This window comes from Meriones unguiculatus, chromosome 7 (assembly GCF_030254825.1).
Source record: "Meriones unguiculatus strain TT.TT164.6M chromosome 7, Bangor_MerUng_6.1, whole genome shotgun sequence".
NCBI lineage: Eukaryota > Metazoa > Chordata > Mammalia > Rodentia > Muridae > Meriones > Meriones unguiculatus.
The window spans coordinates 89,234,879-89,260,491 of record NC_083355.1 but is presented as its reverse complement, the minus strand read 5'-3'; the positions used below and the strand labels follow the sequence as shown (position 1 = coordinate 89,260,491).

Below are 25,613 nucleotides of genomic sequence, written 5' to 3'. Positions count from 1 at the left end.
TCTCCCCGCCCCATCCCTTCCCTCCCTCCCTCCTCTCCTCCCTCCTTCAGTCTCGGGTGAGATCACCGCGGCGGGGTTCTGTGCTCAGGCAAGTCTCGCGAGACTAGAGCCCAGCTTCGGCCGGGGGGAAGTGGAAGCAGGGTAGTGAGGACCGCGGAACTTCTGGTTGCCATGACGACCCAACAGCCTGGTGCAGTTGTCACCTGCCTCCTCCGCTGCCCCGGCCTAGTAGTTGGGAAGCGAAGGCTGGAGGCAGACGGAGGGCTTCCGTGGACCTGCGTCTCGGAGCCGGGAGCATTTGGCCGGGGAAGCGTGGAGCTGTAGAAGCCAGCGCATCTCTCTACTTCTGACTGTCCACCTTGTACTCAGCTTATCAGGCTTCCTGGAATCTTATCTCCAGCCCCCGCACGACGCATTCCTTTCCCCATCCTAACACCCCCACAAGACGACTCCTCTTGCATATAGCTCACCCGTGTTAGTATTCCCAACGCCTCCTCGGGCTTTATACCTAGTAGATATTTTATGTCTGTTATTAAAAATGAAGATAATAGTCCTTGTGTGTCCGTAGTACCTTTACCTTGCCTAACCCCAAAGAGTTCACACAGCAGTTTGTGCACCACAGGCAAGGTTTTTACTCTGCTAAACTCTGCTCTCGCTTCTCCACAAATCATGTCTTTCGTTTTTGTTTTTTGGACTTTGGGGTGTGTGTGTGTGTGTGTGTGTGTGTGTGTGTTTACAATCTCTCTTTGTCTCATGAAAATCCTGTTCACCATAAAGGGCAGGAAGCAGAACTTGAAAAAAAAAAATTACGAATCCTCACACTGTGCCTTTATACCTAATTCCAAAATGCTGTTGAGGGACAGGAGAGATGGCTCAGGAGTTAAGAGCACAGGTTGCCCTTCCAGAGCACTGAGGTTCAATTTCCAGCACCCATTTGGTGAGCCAACAACCAACTATAACTCCAGTTCCAGGGGATCTGACACCATCCAAGAACACCGAACATGTTACACATGAAGTTTTGATGTCAACAAAGATGAATAAATATAGATTTCATGAACTATTTAAAAATAATTCAGCCAGGGAGCGCTGGCACATGCCTTTAATCCCAGCAATAGGAAGGCAGGATAGGTGGACCTCTGTGAGTTCAAAGCCAGCCTGGTCTATAGAATGAGGCAGAGATAGGTGGACAGAAGTAGTTGCTGGGCGGATCTCTGGGAGTTCAAGGCCAGCTTGGTCTGCAAAGAGAGTCCAGGACAGCCAAGGCTACACAGAGAAACTCTGTCCTGAATCCCCTCCTTCCCCCCCCCCAAAAAAAAAAAAGAAAGAAGAAAAGAAACTTAAGTGGCACATTGATTAAAAAGTAGTAGATAGGACCAGGAAAGTGGAGCTTGGGTTCCGTGCCACTAATAACTGAGGTTCCTTGAGAAATTTACTCTCTCTGACACTACATCTGTAAAAATCGAGGGGTAGCCCACATGTTAAGTTATTACAGCTTTAAAAGTCTGTAGCATTCAGACCTATAAAAGTTTCCAATAAATGACAGATATTTCCCTTTTATATTGAACAATAAAAAAGGAAATGAGTGTTTCATTTTATAGTAAGTCATTTTCACTATGTTTAGCTACATGTTGATAGTTTTATATTGAAGTTTCTTTTGTCTCAGCAACAAAGACAACAAAAATATTGGTCCTGTAATAGTAATTTTAAAGGGCATGCATTATTGGTGGTTGGTTTGTACGCTAACTCGGAACAGGCTCCTTGTTGTTTAATAAACATGTCAATTCGAGTAAAAGACAAGCCGAATGAATGCACACATACACCAAAGCAACTGCAAGAAAGAAGGACACATGATGACCATTGGGCTCACAGTTTATCAAGTACTAAACCATCTTTTAAAAAGAATGTTTTAACTTATTTTCTTTTGTGTGCACATATATGTATCTATGGAATCATTTGTAGGCCATAACACACATGTGGAGGTCAGAGGATAACCTGTAGGAGTCAGTTCTTTCCTTCAACCCTGTAGATTCTGGGAATTAATCCCAAAACCTCAGGTACCTCTACCGACTGAGTCATCTCACTTCACCATCAGTCCATGGGTCTATTTTTAAGGACCAAACCTTCATCAAATCACAAGGTATTATGAATCCATTCTTGTTCAGTTTTGCCCTTAAAAAATGGCTGACCAACACAGCACTGTTCTCAAGGCCACCTGTTTTATGAATCCCAGAGAGCCCTTTGAAACAGTCGAGCCAAGTGTTAGCCAAACGTGTTAACTTTCTTCAGTGCTCTTTATGAGGCCCTGGTGAAGGGTGTTGGATTCCAAAATCCAGTGCTGGTTAAAAATGAGAGTCTGGTTGCTTTAGCCTCTCGGACTTTAACTCTGCCCTGATATGAGATTCCTATCCTTCCCCCTACAGATCAGTACTCATCATGAGTCTGCCACAGCATTTGCTTTATAGTCAATTAGCTTCCCATGTTAAATGACAGGGAGGCCCCTGTGCTTCCCTCTCCACTCTCTTACTCTAGAAAGACTATGTCACACCTTCTTCTTCTTCATCAAACCACTGGGTTACTGCCGGTGGCCTTGCTCCTTTCACCTGTGAAACAAAGCAAATAGAAAGAGAGCTCACACACGCCCTTCCTGGATGCTCTGCCCGCCTGCATGCATCTGCAGACCCTATCGAGTTGTCCACCTATGCTAGGCTACCAGCTTGCTTCTTTGCTTCCTGCCACCTACAGCAACTTCTCAGTTCTTAGCTGAGACTAACCTCTTGCTCGGTGTACTAGTCCCATGCTCTTTGACTGAGGGGCATTGATTCAGTAACTGTCCCCTCTCTGGCTTACACCAGCAAATTTTCCCACCCTAATGAATCATCCTTTTGTGTGTGCACATGAGTGCAGGAACGTGCGTTCACTGAGCGTGTAAGGAGTTCAGACGACAGCCCTGACTATCAATCCCCACCTCACTTCCACCTTGTTTTGAAGCAAGGCCTCTTTGTTGACCTTGAGCTTCCAGGATCATCCCTTCTCTGCCTCCTATCTAAGCACTGGGATTGCAGTTGTATGCTAATGTATAGTTTCTTGGGATAGGAAGTACAGAGAGCAGTTGGCCCACTGAGCCATCTCCTGAAGCCTTCTTTCTACAATTTACAGGCATGCTATATTATATGCCATGGTAAAAGTAAGACATTTCCTAAATTCCATGTATGGCCTTGCTTTGCTTAACATCTAGAGTCTTGGGGAAGAGGGTGTCCGGTCCTTGTCCTCTTCCCTCTCTTTTCTTCCATCCTCCTGCAGCCACTGGGAGCAGCCTTTCACCCGCCACTCCACTGGAACTGGTGTTCTCAGAAACAGCAGTGAAACCTCATCCCAAACCCAAGCTCGACTCTGAAAAGTCTTTCTGTTCTTTACCTCAGGGTAAAGAGTCCTACCATTCAGGTTTTCGGCCTCAAACGTTTAAGTGTAGGTTCTGTAGACATCTCCCCTTCCTGCTCTCCTCTGACTTCCTGGTGATCTTATCAGTCTGATGACTTTCGAGACCTTACCGGTCTGATGGCTGTGCGATACTGACAGCTATCCATTTTACACCTGCAGCCATGCCCCAAACTCCAGACTGTACATCCATATCCTGCTCAACACCTTGCCGCCCAAGCATCTCACATCTAAACCTAACAAGCTCTAAGGTATCCCCCCAAAGCAGTACCCTACCATCTTGTCTGCCTCAGCTCACGCTGCCCTCCCAGAGTTCCAGAAATCCAGAGCAAACTTCTTCCAGTCATTCTTAACCTCTCTGTTTTCCCACAGGCCACATCCAAACCATGAATAAATACCACTTCTCCTTCCCTCAGTACCTGTGCAGAATGTAACCCCTCTCCACCCAGGGTAACTCTCCATCTCTGCTTCCAGCCATTTCCCACCTGACTGTCAGAAGAGCATCTCCCTGGTGATCTTCATACATAGGCCACCTACTCTGCCCTCTGCCACTAACATCTGATTTACGTGTTTGACGTACAGTGTAGAGCTTACGTAAATCAGATCCTGACACCTTGCTGCTCAGAAACTTCCCAGGAAGTCTCATGAAACTGGAAGATGATAATGATGTTGAAACACAAGTTCCAATTTCAGTCTAGAGAATTGTATTTGATTGTCCTTCAGTACATAAGAGGGACTAGGGCCAGGATCTACCTACCCACCACACTTATTCCCCTGCCATGAACACCCAAATGCTCAGTCCTGTATTAAAAAAAAAGGCACAAAATTTGCATATAACCTATGCACAACTTCCAGAATATTTAAATTATTGTCTTCTTCATATTACTAGCAATACATTAACAGTGTTACACAGAAATTATTTAGGAACTAGTAACACCCCTCACATACAAAAAATCCTGTGTGTATTGAAGACACTGATTATGTGTGTGTGTGTGTGTGTGTGTGTGTGTGTGTGTGTTCGCGCACGCACGCGCGTGTGTAAAATATATCTTTGATCTATGGTTGGCTGAATCCGTGGGGATGTGGAACTGACAAGCATAGAAGGTAAACTATTCAACTTGCTTGTCTTTTCTCCTTTGCACTCAGCCACATGGTATCTGTCCCTGCTGTCCTTAAATCCATCAAGCAGGTATTCTCCTGCCTCCAGGCCTCACATCTGTTAAGCCTTCTGCCAGGAAAGATCTTCCCCCAAGTACCTGCATGACTCAGTCCCTGCATTCCCTTAGTCTATACAAAGGTAACTGGGTTGGTTGTTTGCCTGTTCGCTCTCAGGAGCCTTCCCATTCTCTCTGACAGGAGATCGGAACCCCACGTTTCCAAGCCCCACTTCCCGAGGAGGGGATGGACTTCAGCTGGGTCCAACCACGGGGAGGTACAGCAAGAGTTTGGACAGAGGCAAAGGCAAGCCAAAGCCTGTTGACACCCCCCTTTCTGGCTCAGGCAGTGTCTTAGTGATGCATTTTCCTCCACTGCCCCAGGTCCTACTGATCCAGAGCCATTTTCGCACTGTAACTTTTTCAGCCTGAAGATAGTGATCACTAAATTGGGCTGAAGTGTAGCTGGGTGGCCCAGTGCTCTGTGAGGTGCAGGTGTGAGGGCCTGGGTTCCTTCCTAGCGGCACAACTTTACAACTCTCTGCACACTAAGTGGCCTCCTGATCCTGGCTAACGTCTTAGCCTCCCGTCATGCTTCTTTGTGTTCACTTCCTTGTTGTTGAATTGCCAAAGCCAACCTCTTCACTCCTTGATTGCTGTAATCACCACAACGTAACAGCAATCGCTCCAACCCCACACGCCCCAGGCTCCCACCAGCTTTATTTTCCCCTAGCTTCCTTTTGCTCCCTGACTTTTTTTTTTTAACTGTTGACTCTCTTATCATCTATCTCCTATCTACAGTGTGAAGCCCCCTCAGGAACTACACCTCTGTATTCACTGCTAGATTCCAACATCTAGAAACAGAATTAGAATTCCAGATGGTTCTGTTTTCACCTGTTTGTTTGGTTTGCTCGTGGTTCTTTGTTTTGTGCTTGTTTGAATTGGGGTCTCACTATGTTGCCCTGACCAGCCTCAACTTCCTATGGCCAAGGAATCTTCCAAGCTTAGATTCTCAAGTGCCTGGGAATGCGGGCATGTGCCACAGCTCCCAGATCTCCTGAATGAACAATAGAGAGAAAGGGCTAACGGAGGGTAGTAAACACAATCAACTGCTCCCGAGATCTTCAGAATCCTTGTTATCTTACCTGATGTGGCAAAGGGGACCTTGATGGTGTGGGTACATTAATGACCTTGAAGCAGAAAGGGTCTAATCCTGGACTATGCAAGGGAGCCAGTGTGATCACAAAGTTATCTTGGTCCGTGGGAGGACAATCATAATTAGAGAAAGAGAGATGACCATGGAGACAGTAGAGGAAGAAGAGATCTCATGAGTCAGAAAAATATGGACAACCCCCAATGAATGACAGAATAGGACTGTCAGACTCTGCTGGAGTCTTCAGCAGGAATGTAGCCCACAAGCCTCTGATTTCTAGCAGGTAAAGCCCGCTAGAAGAAGAAGAAATGTTAGGTTATAAACTATTTCACCTAGTCCCTACAATCTAGCACAGTTCCTGATACAAGGGAGTCACAAAAGAAATGCTTATAGAATGAATGAATGAATGAATGAATGAAGTTCAACATCATAGCAGAACCAGAGCTGTCATCCTGTTGGAGAACAATCCATCTGGCTTTACTTTCTCTTGAGAAGAAAGGAAATACTTTGCTACTAAGTCTCCAGGAGCTTTGAGAGCCATGAAGACATAGGGGCAGGGACAGGGGCAGGGGCAGGGGCAGGAGCAGGGGCAGGGGCAGAGAGGCAATGCAGGTCATGGGCACCGATGTCAGTTTGAGAGAATGAAGACAAATCCCCAAAGCCAATATTGTAAGGATCTTGGGCTCTTATCTTCTGTAAACTCAGGAGCTGCTGAAAGATTTGTGGCAAGATGGAATTGTACTCAAATTTACAATTAGGATGCGCAGAACTCTGACAGGCCTGGGATTTACAAATGCTTAGAGGGAGCAGGAGGGGGGAGGTGCAAACGTGAGAATTGCCACTGATTGTTGCTAATACACCAAACTGAGCTAACCTTTTCATTTAGAGCACTCTCACGAATTTTCTTCAATTCCATCTGATAGTTATCTTCTTTTAAAGCATTGCCCCATCAGCTGTTCATGCCATTCCTGTGATCAGATCACTTGCTTATAAACATGGATTCAATAAAAATCCCAGCAGGACGGAAAGTTCTGGCCCACCAATCCTCTCACTTATTTCTGTGTAGTCATCAGTACTCGCTGCTCCAGTTATGTTTAAAAGAAGGAGTCGCTGAGCTATGCCTTTTTATTTATCTCTCCAATAGCATTTCCTTTCAGGGAGCTCTTTGCTCTCTTTCAAACAACTTGACCATTTATTCTCTTAGAGGTTGGCAATCCCCTTTCAGCCAACCTATACCCCTTTGTTCCTTTCATCTGAGTTCAGGATAGACAAGATGTCAGGACAGGCTTATCTCTCTATTTCTCTGTGTAACAGAGCCTTGGCTGTCCTGGACTTGCTTTGTAGACCAGGGGGGCCTCGAATTCACAGTGATCTACCTGCCTCAGCTTCTCAAGTGCTGGGATTAAAGGTGTGTGCCACCACACCCGACCCTCCCTGTCTCTTCTAAATGCCTAGGTATAAAAAGAGGCGTGCTGGCGATACAGATATAAGAAACTGAGGCCTCCCAGGGCACCTGTCTTGTAACATCACCAGTTGACGGAGACGACATTCACAGAGGCCAGAGCTGTTAGAGGTACCGGATTGCCTCTGCACGGTAGCATTCAAGGAGAGCGTTGTGATGGGCTATGTGTTCCCGAATGTGGGAAATAGTGAGTATTTCTCCCTGTGAGCCCACCGAGGAGCTCTTACAGGAAGGAACCATCATCGCTCGTTTTTAAGGGGGGAAAAAAAAGGGAAGAACGAACATGCCAATAGCTGAGCTATATTTAGGACCACATAACAGCTGAGCACCTGCTTATCCTGCACATCACAAAGTCACTGTCCAGATGTAAAATCTCATTTCCTTTACTTGTTCATTTCATCCGGGGGCTGATCGAGAGTGTTCTACTTGGGTGTGAGAAACATGTAATTTTCCCTCAGTTCTGAGGCTTGACCTCGGGGTCTTGAACACACTAAGTGATGGTCTACAAGTGTGCTTTACTTCTTGATCCACAACACACAATTTTATACTGTTTCTTTGTGCATGTGTGCACTATCACAGAGAGAGAGAGAGAGGGAGAGAGCAGGGGGCAGGTACCCAAGTGAAGTTACAGGAAAATCTCAAGACTTCAAGGAAGACTTCAGTTCTGCACTGTAATTCTGATTCCTCCTTTAACCATCTGAGTAGTTTCAGATGGATTAGTTTGGTTTTTGCTTTGTTTTGTTTTTCTGTTTTAGAAAGCTAAAATCCCCTCCCTTTAGGCAAAATATATGCTGATACACACATCCTCGGGCTGTCTTGGTTCCTGGTCAAAAATCTGAGATTCTGACACCTGGACTTTCGGTCAGAGTTCCTGAAGGGTCTCTCCTTTCGTGTGTGTGTGTGTGTGTGTGTGTGTGTGTGTGTGTGTGTGTGTGTTATAGTGCATTCAATTAAGAGTGCCCACATATGTACAGGCGGAGACCAGAAGAGGGTGTGCGATGTCTTCCTCTGTTGCTCTCTGCCTTGCTGCCTGCAGGCAGTCTCTCATTGAATCAGAGGCTCACTGTTTGAGGTAGGCTCACTGGCCAGTGAGCGCTCATGATCCACTGGCGTGCACGTCCCAGTGCTGGTACACTCCACCCTCCCTAGATTCCTATGGGTATGCTGAGGATTTACACTGGAGCCCTAAGCACCTAAGCCTTAAGCCTTACCCACTGAGCTGCTTCCCTAACCACCGTTTCCACTTTCTTACTATGATTTCTATGTTCCTCTCTTTAGTCACTCCATCATCACCCACATCCCTTGGCTATGAAGAATGACCACAGCCCGTGTTGGCAGGATGGCCGGAGATGAAGACCTGTGGTAGATGGGATGCACCTCCCCTGCTGCTCTCTTGCGGTAGCCACGACTGCTCCAGTGGACTTTAGTCATTGATTAACGTGGCCAACCCATGCCGGCTTTTGTGGCCCTGAAGGCTGGTGCACCCAGTGGCTTCCTCTTAGAACCAGGTCCAGCTTCCGGGTGGGCCTGCTGGGCAGTTATACTTTACTCTTTTCATACTGCCTCTAGAGGGCAGCACAAAACACAGTCCCACCAATATGCTAAGATCAAGTCACTATGCTTGACTGGTTTACAGAACTCATTCAAATCCCCATAGCCTGACTCTACCGTATAGGAGCAAGAAGAGAGACTAGTGTTCCATCCATGAACATACAGGTCGCCATGGTGGATTTGGTCTAGCCTGTTGACAAGACCCACCTCTACCTCTAAACTGGACTGGGTATTCATCCGCAACCCCTTTTACCTCTTTGTGGTTTTAGAATCTGTGGGTCCACCAGAACTAGCTTTAAACAAAATAAGAACTTTGTTCTATAAAACAAAGACTCAAAAATGTATCTGGATATCCAGAATGCACCTTGGGTGGGCAGTGAGCACCGCAGACACGTCTGTGCCGTTCCCCTGCCTCTCTCCGCACCTGCCTCCACCGCATGCTTCCCTCTTTCTGTAGAACGGTTTCCTCTATCTATCTGGTCTACACAGGAGAATGCCTCCTGGGTCCATTCCAAGCACCATCTCCCACGTCTGCAGAATCTCTGAAGGGAAAGGAGCCTGCCAGGCCCAGCTTGAAGCGGGGTGCCCACCCACCTTCAGCCCAGTCAGCTGGAAGCAGAAGTCTGGGGGCATGTTCCAGAGAGTGCCATGGAGGAGCCATGACAAAGTGTGGGGAGAAGAAAGGCAGGGTGATAGCTCCCAAGATAGAACGAGGTTCCCATTCCCAAGGTTGTCATGTAGTTGGGAAGAGAGAAATATTATTTTCAATTTAAGTTAACTTTAATGCTAAGGGGAAAATAAAAAAACAGGAGACAATCAATAGTGGTTGATGAAACCAGTGCTCTTTACGGTGCAATGCATGGAGCCCAAGGCAGTGGTGGGAATGGTGGGATGACTGTTGATAGGTCCCTACGGGACACATACCCCTCAGGACTTCCTGAAGCTCTAGGACTCACTCTGTCTTCTGTCTTGGAAGACACAAAAGAACAAACATTGACTTTAAAAATAAAAACAAGCCCTTACTCTCTTATTTTCTCTCTCTTTCTCTTTCTCTCTCGGGACGCCCCATCCCCCCTTTTCCTCTCTCTCTTCCCACCATGTCCTGCTACCCCCTTCCTCCATACCCTTCTAATAAACCTCTCACAGAGAAATAAATAAATAAATGATAAAAAACAAAGATCTCTATGAATTCGAAACCACACCAGTCTACATAAGGGAGTTCTAGGTCAGCCAGGACTACATAGTGAGACTTTGCCTCGAAACAAATAAATAAATTTAATTTAATTTACTCAAAACACACACACACACACACACACACACACACACACACACACACATTAGTCGTGGTGGTGGCGCATGCTTTCCCACTCAGCACCCAGGAGGCTGAGGCTGGCAGATCTCTTGGAGTTTGAGGCCATTCTAGTCTATATAGTGAGTTTCAGGCCAGGCAAGGTTACACAGTAAGACCTTGTCTAAAAATATACATCCATATATATAATACATAGAATTATACATATATACATATTATATAAAATAGCTAGGGGATGAGGGTTGCCAGAGAAGGAGAGGAATGGAATTAAACTATGTGGAACACCGCAGAGAAGTAATTAGAATTCACAGAAAAGAGATGATGATGATGCTGGAGGCAGATTCAAGAAGCCAGTGTATCTCGACCTATGTCATGAAGCAGGCGAGTAGGAAGTGGGCATTTCTGGAGGGAGAAAGAACAAGGGACCGCTAGGGGGAAAGCAGCATGTTATGGACAATCACGTTGTTTGAGAGAGCACAGCAGGCCTTGGGATACGGATGTGCAGCGGAAGCACCCGAGCTGCCTGTTAAAATGTGGGCTGCTGGCAGTACAGAGAGTACATAGTCTGAGGTGAGCCTCAGGGTTGGACCTCATTAAGCCCTTCAGTGGGCTGTGCTGCAGGAATTCTTCAGGGCACGGCTCAAGGGACAGCACTGTCTTTACCAACAGCATCTGTTTAAATTAGGAAAAGGAATGGCTTCCTTTTCTGAATGTGTGCTTGCAGAGAGACAGTAACTAACCATCAACCAGATTATGAGGTCCCTTCTGACAGGGCAAGAGAGCAGCTCTTAGCTAGTGCTACTAACTCACCACTGCTACCCTCTGTTCCCCCACCCCCTCCAGAGGTGCCACTTGATCAGCAGCTGGCCAGGTTCTCACACCCAAGTTGTGATGGTCAGTATTGACCACCAACCTGACAGGATCTCAAACCACCTAGCAGACGAATCTGTGGACATGTCCCTGAGGGACTTTCTACTTCTGGGTGTTTGAGGTGAGAAGACACATCCTTACAGTGGGCCGTTGGAAATCATATGCTGGGGGCTTAGCCTGAATAGAAAGGGAAATAGGGAGGAAGTGAACTAGCACCAGCTTTTGTCTCTCTCTGCTTCCTGGCTGTGGATGCCACGTGACCAGCTGCCTCAAACCCGCCACCATCCCTGCTGCCCTGTCCTGACCGACTGCATCAACAAACTGTGAGAGCAGACCCTGCCTCTCGTGAGCTGCTTTTGTCAGGTCTTTCTTCACAGCAATAAGAAAAGTCACTTAAACACACACCCTGTGTCTTTTGGAAAAGATGATTTCTGGTCTAAGAAGGAACGGAGTCAGATTAGCTGTTGAATTCTTCTAGCATTACTGTTCCTATATCTTGCTGGTACGCTTCTTCCCCTTTTACTAGGTAGCCATGACTTTGTTTTCCGATTTAAAAACTGCACGCATTTGTTTGTCTGTGTGAGGGTTTTCATTTAATTATTGTTGTGTGCGATTGCGTAGTGTGGGAAGGAAGGGCACGTGTTCCATGATGCATGGGTGGAAGTCAGCTCTCTCCTCCTGTCAAGCAGGTCCCAGTGCTCAGACTCAGATCATCTGGCTTAGCAGCAAGCACCTTCACCTGCGTGCGGAGCTGTCTCACAGGCATGTGCATGTGTGAAAGAAAAAAAAAAGAGTGATTTACTTAACTTTTAAAAAAGAGATTGCGTATTAAGAGAAAGATTATTCTGAATTTCTCAAGAGATAGCACAACTTGATGGCTGCTTAGTAGTTCTCTTCTTTCTACACTACCTCTCTGTCCCTTCTTCTGCAAATCAACTCAGGTAATTTCATGGAAGGAACAGAGAGCTCTCACTTTACAAGAAACCATTTAAAGGAAGTCAAATCAGTTGTCGGGTGTTAGGACTGATATTACGACTTCTTCACACCCTGCCCAAGATTTCCCACACTAAACCATTATTTGTTTTGTCACTATTTTATTATTGAGTTGTTCTCATTCTTTATTTGGGAGATCCAGAAAACACTAGTAACATGTTTCCCAGGCCCTAAAGCCCAAACTCCAAGTGCATACTGAATAGCTAACTTTCCGCCGGCCCGTCTTTCCCGTTGCCTGGAATCCTGCCTTCCTCACACCCATACTTCTTTCTTTTCCTTTACAGCTTTGTCTTTGGATCTACCATGAAGGTGAGAAAGAAAGAGAATGCATCTGTCTTGTGTTAATTTTCACTTAGTCTTGTGGTTGCACTTGTCATCAGCATGGGTAATTCATATCCTCATTTCCACTCAAGCCCATTCTGTTAGCAACATACCTCTATCTGGCGGATAGCTCCAGTAACCAGAAGAAAGAATTATGGGTTTCATCTTCTTCAGGTTCTGAATGCTGAAGACCATCCTCTTTGCAAGATCCGGGACCTGAGCTTCGTCTGGTCCTCTAGTCTGCACTGCCCAAGAGCACACAGAATGGGCCACAGCATTCTTAGCTACTTCTGGCTATTAAAAACAAAACAAAACAATACAAAACAAAACAAAACAAAAACCTGCTCACAACGGTGCCATCTCACACTAGTCAGGTGAGAGTAAGCTGACCTCTGGGGAGAGAGGGGAGAGTATCTACATGATACTACTCTCCCCAGGATTTTGTTCTCTTTGTTTATCTTGTGTGATGAATCAATCACTCTAAATCCCAGAGGCTTAAACTAACTATTGTAACCTGTGATTCCGTGAGGGACCAGAGCCCAGAGAGAATTTCCTGCCCTGAGAGTATCCTGCTGGTGGATTGGAGGCTTCAGTCAGATACCTGTACCTTAACAGCTACAGACAAAAGGCTGAATGCTGCTGCACTGCAGGCTAGCTTTTCCAGCCAGGCAGTCTTGGAATAGCTGTACTTTCAAGGCACTGCTTCTGGAGAGGGGCAGGAAGTGGGAACTACCTCTCTCTAGGCCTGAGCTCCGAAATCAGCAATCACACTACTTCCATATTCTATTGGTCACCTACTACTAGTAAAGAGTATATGGCCAGAGAGGTTAACACACCCCTTGACATTAGGAAATGCACAGTCTAGAGAAGCCAGCAAATGACAGAGTTTTTTTCTACCCTAGCTTTCCATACTTCTACCCCCAAATCAATACATTAGTGAAATCCAGAATAAATTTTAGTAAAATAATTCAAGCAAAAAAAAAAGATTAAAATATACTGTCTGATAATCTTTGGTCACTCATAATTCATGTCTGTCTATTTAATGGCACCTGGCATGAAAATAAATTGTGATATGGAACTGTGGTGTTTCAGGAAAAAGTAAGCGTCGAGGGCAACTTTGAGGACCAGCTGCTGTTGATGCTAAGAAGTCATAGCTGGGGCTTAGTGATTGTGGGATAAATTCCAAATGACTCCAGGCAATCAAGTAGGCTGCTGCCACTCTTGGAAAACTTGTCAATCATAAAGGAGAGAAAGCTTACCTTTGCAACAGAGTGTTAGGATTGTAGTGACAAGGTTCTTGTGGGTCTGTGGGCTCTGCCCTGCTTCTCTCTCCACCAGGAACACCTGAGTCACACTGGAAAAGAAAGAAAAAAAGAAGGTAGTTAGGACCTGAGAAGTTGGGACCCTAGGAGTCTAACCGTTGGAAGGTGCATGTCCCCAACAGTGATGCTGAAGTGGAATGGAGGGAGCGATCTGTGAGGATTCTCACACCGGGGAAAGGCAGGATGTAGGATGTAGGGTGTGTAAGCTTTGCCTAAACAGAGATGTCAGAGAACCGGCTTCCAGGCCGGTGGCAGGACGTGTAAGCAGGGTGTGTGGCAACAGTCCTCGGAGTCTCAGCATCAGCTCTGCGGTCATTACTGAATGATAATGGGCCTGCTGTGGGAACCGGACACAGCCAGGAGACCTCAAGAGGCCCGACCCAGCGCCCATGTCTGTGGGTATTTGGAGAATGGTGGGCCATGAGCTTGGCGGCATGTGATTACTGACTTAGGACAAGTCTACATAGTCTCTCACTAATGTCTTGGAAGCTGGTTTTTCTCATCCTAGAAACAGAAATGTCTTTGCTTGTTTCAAAAAACTCTTAATAGATTCCTTTCCAAAAGCAGAAACTACATTTCATAGAAAAACAAAACCAAACCAGGTGAGGTGGCGCATGCTTAAATCCCAGGACACTAGGAGTCAGGGGCAGATGGATCTTAGTGAGTTCGAGGCCAACCTGGTCTACAAAGTTAGTCCAGGACAGCAAGAGCTACACAGAGAAACCCTACCTAAAAAAAAAAAAAAAAAGAAGAAGAAAAAGAAAACAAAAACAAAACCAGCCATGACAGCAACTATATTTTGCACATATTTGTTTGTCATTGTTCACCATAATTTGTATGCAGCATCCAGTACCAAGCGGCTTCTGGTGCCAGCTCCTTTACATTTCATTCTTGGCTTAGGTCTCATCTGAATTGTGCATTGTACAGATGATCCTGAAATAGCAGTAGATTTGTTGGGATGGGCAATGGGGAAACCAGGGCCAAAGCTATTCCACATGGTAAATTTTCTTAAATTACTGCATTGTGGGAATACTCCATTTGCCCTAGGGTTATGAGGTTAGCTAGGAAAGGGAAGAACGAATAGTATGTATGAAGCAGTTTCCTGAAAATGGAGTGCAATGGCAGTCCCCTTACCCTCCCCGCTCTAGCCAGTACACCCACTCTACCGATTGCTTACTGCCCATCTTCATCCAACTTCTCTGTGGTGTCCTGTCCACACTTTCCATCCCTCAGCTAGTTATTCCCATCCCCCATCTCTTCTTGCATCATAATTCTTGCCCCTCTTTTAATCTTTTTTTTTTTTTTTTTTTTGGAAACAGGGTCTTTCTACAACTGTCCGAGCTGGTCTTGAACTCATGACTGAAGTGATCCTCCTGTCCCAGCCTGCCCAGTAGCTGCAACTATAGTGCACACCACTATGGTTGGTTTTTAGAGACTAAAATAACAAGAGATAAGTCTAGAACATTCTTTATAGTGTTCAGTATACAACTACCAAGAGCATTAAGCAGTGTTTATTTGTGGTTTAAGCGTGGTGAGTGTTCTCCGCACACCATTTTTTTGAATTCTCACAACCATCCTGTAAGGATGGTAGTATCACTATCTCCACTTGACAGATAAGGAGACCAAGAGTTACCTGTTTATATGGTTAGTAAAAGATCACAGTAAGATTTGAACTCAGGTATTCTGACTCTAGATTTCATATACTTAGCTACTTCTTAAAATAACACAAATATCCTTTATTAATGATTTTTTTTTTTAGACAAAGTCTCTTTATGTAGACTGTCTCTTTATGTTTCAGGCTGTCCTGAAACTCACTACGTAGACCAGGCTGACCTTGAACTCACAGCCTTTGCCTCCCAAAAACTGGAATTAAAGGTGTGTGCCACCACGATTGACTTTATCCTATATTGAATATTTACTGTGTGTCTTAGTTACTCTTTTTGTTTGTTTGGTTGGTTTTGGTTTTTTTTGAGAAGGGTTTCTCTATGTAAGAGCCCTGACTGTCCAGGAACTCGATCTGTAGACCAGGCTGGCCTGGAACTCCCAAAGACCCACCTGTCTCTGCCTCCCAAGTGCTGGGACTAAAGGCGTGAGCCACCACCACGCGGCTTAGTTACTCTTTTATTGTTGCAAAGAGACACCATGACCAAGACAGTTTGTCAAAGAAAATATTTAACTGGGTTCTTTCTTACGGTTTCAGGTTTGTTCATGATCAGCATGGCAGGAAATGTGGAGGAAAACATGATGGCAGGCAGGCATGGCATGGCATGGCACTTTCACCTAGTGCCATACCTCCCCCAACAAGGCCACACCTCCTAATCCTTCCTGAGCAGTCTATCAGGTAAGGACCAAGCATTCAATTGTATGAGCCTGTGGGGGTAGTGTCATTCAAACCACACTGTGTCTAACACTGAGTTAAATTCATTGCATGGATTATTTCATTCATTTTTTTATACATAGTTACAAGGTGTGTGTTAAAGGTACTTCAACCTTAAGGATGAGGAAATCAGGAAGGAATGTAGTTTAGGAGCTTTGTCAAGATCGTACTGCTAGGAGCTAGAACACAGATTGGGATCAGCCATGACTCAGTCTGGAGCCCTCAGACTGCTGCCTCCAATAGTAAGGGTGGAGTATGCGGGCTCCTTAGCCTGCTATAGGAATAGTCTGTATATTAACATTTCTTGCTAGGGCTCTATTGCCTCTTGTTTCTAATGTCTCTTCATCTCTAATGTCCTAACCACCCTCTGCTAACCTTAATTCCCACACGGTCTTCAAATGGCATCTGATCAGACCATGGCGTAGGTCTGTGCTTACGTATGCCATCGCAATGTGACCTGTCTGTTGCATCTTCTGCACACGTACGCTCAGCTCTATTCTCTGAACGTGACGTGGGCTGAGACGTCCCTTTCCATCATGGGAGGGGGATATTAGCTAGGAATGCTCTCCATGATGAGCGATGGAGTGTCTTTCAAGAGCTTGAACAGGAGTGCTAATTCTCACATAGAGACATACATTGCCTCTGAGATTAGTTTCATGGATCAGTGATACCAGAACTGGAATTTCTGTGCTTTGGCTGGTCATTTTTCATGGATTCCAAAAATTTCAAGCAGGTCAAGGAAGGATGAAGCACTGTGTCCATCCTGCCCCTTTAGCAGAAAAATAAGTGCTTTCCCAAAGTGCTTCTGCTTGGCCTCATTGTTATGGCTGCAAAGGAGGCAAGATGCCAGGGGTCATGACTGCTATGATTAGCTTAGCTATTTGAGGGTTCACTCCTGGCTATATTGACTGCCCAGAACAAAAGGGAAAGAGCCAGGATGCTGGAGGGGCACGCAATAGTATCCACTATGGCGGAGCCTGAATTGCTCGTCTGTATCCTAGAGGCAAAGTCTGATTTGCTTAGGAGTTAAATTAGTCTTCAGGCAGCATCATGCGCATCCCAGCACAGCTGCCATCTCTACCTTCAGACAGCTGGTTTCCATTCCGGATTCCCACTAGAACTACAGTCAACCCATGAACAGCACCACGAATCCACCAGGCTTCTGCCAGCCTCATCCTTTGGACAGTATTCCCGTCACAGCTTGCGACAATCTAAACAGGTGTCCCCGGCCTGTAACCCCCAAGGACTGACACTCCCTGTCGCTCAGATGCCCTCTGCCTTCCAACGCTCCAGTTTACACTTCTTGGCTTTGGAGTGGGAGCTTGGATTGAGTTATAGTCCCAGCTAATTTCAGCGCGAGTCTTCTCTCTAGCTGAGAACTCCCGGCATGCACCGAAGCGCAAGCAACGCTGGTTATGAATATGTGTTGAATTTCTTTGAATATTTAAAGTCCCAAGATATCAGCTGCTGCCACTAATAGCGGTGGCCATCTGTCAGAAATGCTATTGAGGAAGCAAAGCAACCTCATTCATTGAAGGTTTGTACAAGTTAACTTCAATGCATTAGACAATATGGGCAAAGATAAAGGAGGTTCCCTTTTTTTTTTTTCCCAAGTTCCATTTTTAAATAAGAAACCTTCACACATTTCTGATATTGAATAATGAAACACCACAGCAGACAGTGAAGAAAAAGAGACAGTGCAAACCTGATTGTAGGTTGATCCCATGCTCTATGAACAATCTATACTGAGAGCTGATGACTAATATTCCATATTAAAAAAGCTGGGCATGGGAGCACATGCCTGTAATCCCAGTATTTGGTAGACGGAGGCAAAAGAGTTCCAAGTCACGGTGAGTTGAAGGCCAGCCTACCTACATGAGACCCTGCCTCCAAAACAAGAACAACACAAAAATCCACCACCGCCAGCAACAAGAAGATGTAAATGGAGAAATGCAATAAAAAGAAAACAAGTCCCTGGGCAGTGGTGGTGCACGCCTTTAATCCCAACACTCAAGAGGCCGGGAGCAGGCAGATCACTGTGAATTCGAGACCAGCCTGGTCTGCAGTGAGTTCTAGGACAGCTAGAGCTGAACAGAGAAACCATGTCTCAAACAAACAAAAAGAAAAGAAGAAAACCAATATGACAATCTTGGAGCCCACTTCCCAAGGAACAGTCCATCTGAGAGTCAGAGTACTTTTTCTTCACCCAGCAGATGAGAATTAATGTCCTTCCTTTTTTTTTGCTGTGTGTTAGTTAACCAATTTCATTGTGATATTTGCATACATTTTATTGTATTTAACCCTGTTACTCTTTTTTTTTTTTGTCTCCCTTACTTCTCCAGCTGGTTTCTTTCCTCTTCCCGAGTAGGACCTTCCTTCACATCTATTTTTTTTTTCTGCATGTGTGTATATATATATATGTTCATAGGTGCTGATACTTTGTATGTACGGGTTCCCATGCATGCATGTGAGTGCATGAGAAGGCCAGACAACAACCATGGGCATTATTTCTCAGTGCTCTCCACGTTTTAAAATATTATTAGCATTTTAATATTGTTACTGTCTGTATGATATGGGAGAGGCACACATGGCACTGCTCCGCACATACGGAAATTCTGTAGAGCCAGTTCTCTCCTTTCTGTCTTTACGTAACATCTTTCTAGGCCAGGCCCTGCCCTTTTATTTTGAAACAGGGTCCCTTATATTGGGCCTGGAACTTGTCAAGTGGTCTCTGCTGCCTGAACAGAAAGCTTCAGGAGCCCACCAGTCTCTGCCTCCCTACAGCTGAGATTACAAGCACATGCCATAATGCTTAGCATTTTAAATGTTGACTTCTAAGAATCTAATTTAGGTCTTCATGCTTGCAAGGTGAACATTTCACCTACTGAGATATCTCCCAGCCCCTTATGTCTTAGAAACTAACTAATTGACTAACTAACTAAATCTCCCATGCTAGAAAACAGGTGGCATTTGCCTTTCTAAGTCCAGCTTATTTCACAGAACATGATGTTTTCCGATTCCATCCATTTCCCCCACAAATGACAAGGAGAAAACTAGGAATCCTGCAATCTACCGGATTTCTCAGAATAGCCAGTTCTCGTAGGGTCCTGGAGTATGTACAGTAATGTAATTCTGCAGATGTTTAATTTCTTCCTTTACTTTCTTCAGCTGACTTGTTGAAAAGTGTCCTATTGACAATCATTTAAATCTCCTCCCCCAACCAAGACTGATTGTTTTTGGAAAGAGCCACAGCCAAGAAAGATAAAGTTAATCAGTTGACAGAGTGTAAAATTTGACGGGATCTAGCTTTTTATAAAAATTGCCGTATTGGAATTAGCTGGGGGATAGATAGGTAGCTGGCAGGTGCCTTTCATGCTCTTTCAGTTGGGCAGTTAGCATAGCTTTTACAGGGTTTGAATGGCAATTATATTGAGGTTGAGCTTGCTGTCGAGAGCCTGCCCTTCAGACTTTAAGCCTGTGTTGCTGAGGGAAATTTCATGTGCCATGGCAACCGGGCTTGTATATGTCAGGGGTGATATTGTCCTGAGGGTCTTGTCCTCCTAAGGCAGGGCCATAATCTTTCTGCAGGGGAAAGCCAAGAAACCGAAGGAATGCTTAATTGAGACCTTCCAGCAGTGAGTGCTGACCAATGCTGATTGATTTGTGGTGAATCTGGGTACCGTGTGGAGAAGAGTTTCGAGGTCTCATTAGTGATGTCCGCTGGGAACACAGCGGGTGGCGTGCCATCCGTATGATAGATTGTTATTGCCCCCGAGGGTTTCTTCAGCCCTGTATTACTGTGCTCTAGTAACACTGAGTGGGGCCTGGGAATCTGCATTTCTCGCAGGCTTTTGGTGGGAGCTGAGCTGCTGATCAGAACCACTGCTGTGTGTTACAGCAGAGATCACCTTTAAAAAGCAAAATTCAACAATTGTTTCCAATTGTTCCAGGCCAAGAAAAGCGCTTGATATCTCACTTAAAGAAGATGATCTGATTTTAATTAACAAATATCTCCACTGAGTCACTCGGAAGAATTTTCTGACCTTTGTGCCCAGTGGAGAATGATGAGCTGGATGAATGGCAGAAAAAGGAGTGTTAGACGTGTAAAGCAATATTAGCTGAAAGTAGCGGGTTGGAATTTAATCTAATATAGATTGTTCTTCCGTGCTAACTGGATAATTAGAAGCTGTGCATTGAGCCTTTGCCTCGTTTGTGGATCATGTAATTAGAATAGAACAAGACATCTGTTCCCCTATTTCCTGGGCATTGGAACGGCATCCTGTTCATCTAGCAGTTATTAATAGCAGCTAATAACTTAGTATGTAGCAGGCAGACAGGGTGTTACAGATCATATTTAATATGTTATTGTACTTAATGCTCATGTCAATCCCTTTTCCTGATGAGAAAAACAGAGGCTTAAAGAGATGAAATTATAACTCCTCCAAAGTAATAGAACTGGCAACTAGGTACCTGAGCCTTAATTCCAGCCAATTGACTCCGGGAGCTTAACCTTCACTTAGCTCTGTATCTCTGGAAAGAGCGGTAGGGCAAACCTAACCAAGCAAACATTGGCTGCAGAAGAGACAAAAAGGACTCAGCTTTAGATCACTTGCTCCAGACGTTAAACATTCAAGGATGACTTTGTTCCATTTTGGTTCTAGAAATACTGTTTTAATGTGGCCTTGGCTCACCATTGTCCTCATCCAGCAAGGCGACCCAAATGACACGTATGGGTTGTGTTACCAAAAATGCTCTCCTATGCGTCATGCTGTTGTCAATCATGACTCCTCTTGAACATGCAAGGGATTGGTTTATTTAAAGGAATCCATTGGCAAATGCTCCTTTTGGAAAAGGAAAGAAAAATCTTGTAATTAAAATAATCACCCCATGTTCTGTTTTACAAGTCTGATTATATTTTAACACCAGATTTTTTTTTCCTTGACAGGTGGGAGGTGTTTGGTTTGAGTGGGAAAAGTAGAGCCCAGAGGAGGAATCAGGAGGCAAAGCCAGCCACCCATTTGCTTTTTATCCTTCTCCTTAAATCTAAGGGCCAAGATGGGACTTGGACCAGGAATAGTTATGGACACACTCAACATGGACTTCTTTGCAAGAAGGAGCATTGCCCCGCCTGCCCACCAGTGTGCCTTTCCCACGGCGTTCTCTGGTGAACACAGAAAACCCAGGTCACCAGCATCCACAAGGCCAGTGTCATGTTTCCAGGGGATGTGGAGGAAGTGGGCAAGCAGTAATTGGAGGTTCTCATATAGCAAAAGCCAAAGAAATCCTTCGAATATATTCATCATGGGTGAATCACCAGAAGGTTCTATGACACAGAGAGAATCTTGGCCTTTCTTCCTGGGAATCTTAATGGGATTCTCCTCAGGATTGTGCGTTTGCTTGGTTTTCTCTCTGTATACTTAACGAATTTACAGAGCCATTTTGTAGTGTGACAACTCGGGGACTGTGAACCGGGAGGGCGAGGGAAGACACAGCGCCCAGAGGAAAGTGTGTGCTTCTAGAACAATTACTCTGAGGCCCTAGCACCTTTAGGAATCTGCACTTATTGTTATTTAAACTAAATTTCCCCTCAATGTCTGAGTTTATGTACATGTATATATATGAGTAATGCTTCTTAATCATTCCCGCTGAAGTATTTCTAATAGCAGAAGGGTTGACCTACGCTTTGCCCCTGACACCACACTCTCCTGATGTTCATGATTGTACAAAACAAACAAACAAACAAACTAACTAACTAACTAACTAAATAACACCAAACCAAAAAAACCTAAAACCCTGCTCCTGTACATTTTCAAAGTCTTCTATTTCAGCTTTAAAAATCCACACTGGGCCCATGTTGGGCTCTAGAATGTAAATTGCCCCAGCACTGGGTTGAAGGATTGCTGTTTCTTCCGAGATGTCACTCCTCCAGGTTGTCTATTTAGGGCTCTGGATTCCCAGATGAAGTCAGAACCCTCGGGGTCATAGCTCTCGGGGTGTATATTCATGGGTAAACAGGCTAGTGTGCACACGTGTGCTTGTATTTACAGAGGCTGGAAGACAGTGGTGAATGTCTTCCCGGGAGCACCCCGTGTTCTGAGACAGAGCATCCCGCTGGCCTGGAGCTCATCAAGTCAGAGGCTGGCTGACTAACAAGCTCAGGGGCAGAGCTCTTCACGGTTTACTTACTGTAGCACAGCTAAGGAAGCAGTCTGTGTCCTAAATGTCTGATGTCTGATATTCTCGCAAATATAAAGGGACATGCTGAAATCAGCTTAACGGATTATGATAAGGGCAAGTGACACAGTAGAGGGGATGGGCATGTATAATTTTAACCCGATAGAAGGTTTATAAAACACGGACGTCTTGAATGAAGGGAAAAAGAAACAGAACATGACAACATACAATCACTATGTCACTCTTCTGTAAATACAGAAGTAGAGTCTGTGAAGACATTCTGGCTCATCAGTGATCTTACTGGCGGTAATGTTCGTACTATCAGCCTGGGTCTATTGTGTATCATAACAAAATGATGTAGGACACAGGGAAATGTACTTCTGACCTCCGCCTTCCAAAGGCATAATCGATTGACAGCCCAAACTTAGATCTTCTGGATCTACCTCCCCCCCCCCCCCCGGGCTGGGCTACCACTGCATAGAGGCCACGTCCCACCCGGCTGCTATCAGCCACCAGTGAGCACAGAGGGAGCTGGACTGCAGAGCTATTCCCGTTGGCCTTAGGACATGTACCTCAGGCAGCCTTGGCTGAAGGAGTCTCCCCTTGTCTAGAAAAAAGCAGTCTATACACTCAGCCACAGTCTGAGGCTCTGCCTACTCAGCCCCTTTGCTTTTCCAGTTAGTTTTGTGAGACTTGCCTTGTATCCCTGTGATGCTGGCCCCCTTTCCTTTCCGTGGCCCAGACTTCCCGTCCAAAACCTAGTGCATGTTTAATGCTGCCTTGATGCTTGCTTCTCTGAAGGCCTGAACTAAGATTAAAACAAGTGGGCAATTATGAGATTTTCTAATTCCTACAATTCTAATTGTGAAGGAAAGAGCCTCTGCTATAGGAGAAAGGAAGATAAGCTAGAAGCCAAACTCCACATGGGTGGCCAGAAGTATCACATGACATACACTGTCCAAGTTTGCTTTCTGTTGCCAAGATAACGCCAAAATCAGAAGAAACTTAGGAAGTTTGAACGACGAACATTCCCATAGTCTCAGGCATATGAACACTTGCACCGAAGTTTGTGGCACCGTTTGGAGAGGCTTCGGAGGTGTGGCCTTGCTGAAGGAAGTATGGAGGATGTTGTGGTGGGCTTTGAGAGCTTCACCTCTCACCCACTCCCAGGTTGTTCTTGGCTGCATGTTTAATAGTCAAGGTGTGGACTGTCATCATGCTGCTGTGGTCACCATGCCTGCCTCTTCCCAGTGATGGTGATGGATTCTTATCTCTCCAGGACCATAAGCTCACATAAACCCTTCGGCTATAAGTTGCCTTGGTCACGGTGTTTTTAATCATTGTAATACAAAAGTAGCTGTTGCAGAAAGGAAAGGGTTTATTTTGGCCTATACAAGCCATTAGTGACAGAAATCAGGACAGGAACTGAGGCAAAAACCATGGAAGAATGCTGCTTACTGGCTTGCTCCCTCTGTTCTGTGATCAGCCTGCTTTCTTATACAACTCAAAAATAACACCCAAAATGGTCCGGCCCTCCCTCATCAATCAACAATAATTCCCTACAGACATGGTCACAGGCCAATCTGATGAGGGCAATCCCTCAACTGAGCCTCCCTCATCTTGGTTGTGTCAAGCTGGCAATAAGAACTACCCAGTAGAGTGATTTTCTTTCTTTAAATCATGGTGGCTTCTGCCATGCTCTTTTGAGTCACCTTCTCTTAAGGAAGCCAGCTGCCATGTCACTAGGACATTCAAATAACCTTGTGGGAAGGTCCACGAGGTCCTGCCAACAGCCAGCATCAACTGGCTCAGATTAGGGGGCTAATCTTCCAGTCCTGCCAAGCCTTCAGATAACTGCAGCCTGGCTGATCACAACCTCACAGGAGACCCTAATTTAAACCATCCACATATGCCAGTCTGGGATTCTTGGCCCATGGGAACTATTGTTTGAGGCAATAGTGTTTTAGAAAATTATACCTCGCCAGGCGGTGATGGCTCAAGGCTCAAGAAGCAGAGGCAGGAAGATCTCTGTGAGTCTGAGGCCAGCCTCGTCTATAGAGTTCCAAGACAGCCAAGGCTACACAGAGAAACCCTATCTTGACAAACCAAATAAATAAAGTGTGCCTTGAAGTAATTTGTTATATAATACCAGACACTCATATACACACCTTAAAATAAAATAAATATTTTTTTTATGTCTAAAACCAATGTTTATCCAGTCAAAGTGAGCTCCACTAGAGTTCCCACTGTGATGTGGAGATATCATTTCTCTCTAAAGGAAACCTTTATGAAACTTGTATGTAATGTGGATGGGAAAAACAGTTCTATATGAATACTGTTCAAGTTATAAGTGAAGAACAAATAGCAGGATTTGGATATTACTGTTTGTGACCCCCAACGAGTTAATGAGGCTAAGCGCTAGCTAGGACTTTTGATTTCCCCAAGAGTGACAAGTGGATATTGTGTGCCTCTTGATGGGAGAGAAACATAGCTGTAGTCTTGCCAATGAGGTCAAATTGAAATCCAATTAAGCCTCTGGACCCAGTTGCCAATTTGCAGAGAACACAATGGACAGAGGAATCTGCTGAACTGTATCGTGAGTCAACAATCAGCAATGTCCAAACTGGGAGAAATTGGGCAGTTACAGAGCCTGGGCTCCCTTGCAGATAAAGCGTGAGGAAAGAGGGTGCTGGTACAGAGAACTTCAAAGTTAAAGAGATTCAAAGACATAAAACATAAAAACACAAGGAACTGAGTACTACCAACAGTGGCTCTCAAACTTTAAGCACGCATGAGAATTACATGCTAGATTTCTTTGGTTGGTTTTTCAAGATGGGGTTTCTCTGTGTAATAGTCCTGGACTTGCTTTGTAACCAGGCTGGCCTCGAACTCAGGAAGATCCGCCTACCTCTGCCTCCTGAGTGCTGAGATTACAGACGTGCACCACCGCACCAGGCTTAGATTTCTTAGCATATGAGTTTCTGGGCGCCACATTCCACCCTGTGGAGTTCCTTGACAGAGCCTGAGGACTTGTACTGCTATCAAAATACAAGGTCATGCTCCAGGACAGTCGTTTCTTAGGAAGGGAGAATATGATAAGGCCAGGATACACGCAGGGGGGTCTGGAGTACCTAGCCAAGTGCTTGTTCTTGATTTTGATGTGGGTTATAAGAATGTTAACCTCATTCTCATGATAACTTATTAAACTCTGCATTTGTTTTATGTGCTCTTTTGTATTGCTTTTATTTTAAAAGATTAGTTAAAAATTAAAATTTAGGCTGGAGAGAAAATGTAAGGCTCAGCACGTAAGAGCATTTGCTGCTTTTGTAGATGGCCTGTGTCCAGTTCTCAGCACCACATGGCAGCTCACAGCTGTCTGTATCTCCAGTTCCAAGGGATCCAACATCCTCTTCTGGCCTTGATGGGCACCAAATATACACACGATGCAATACATACATGCACGTAAACACTCATATGCATAAAACAAAAATA

General features: G+C 45.1%; 1 long non-coding RNA gene across 1 annotated transcript; it reads left to right on the top strand.

Annotated features, from left to right (window-relative positions):
* The first annotated feature begins 12,206 nt into the window (after nucleotides 1-12,206).
* Nucleotides 12,207-25,277, top strand: LOC132655272 (uncharacterized). The gene is made up of 3 exons (XR_009593025.1): nucleotides 12,207-12,236; nucleotides 15,771-15,911; nucleotides 20,996-25,277. It is a non-coding gene; the product is annotated as an uncharacterized LOC132655272 (long non-coding RNA).
* The last annotated feature ends 336 nt before the right edge of the window (nucleotides 25,278-25,613 follow it).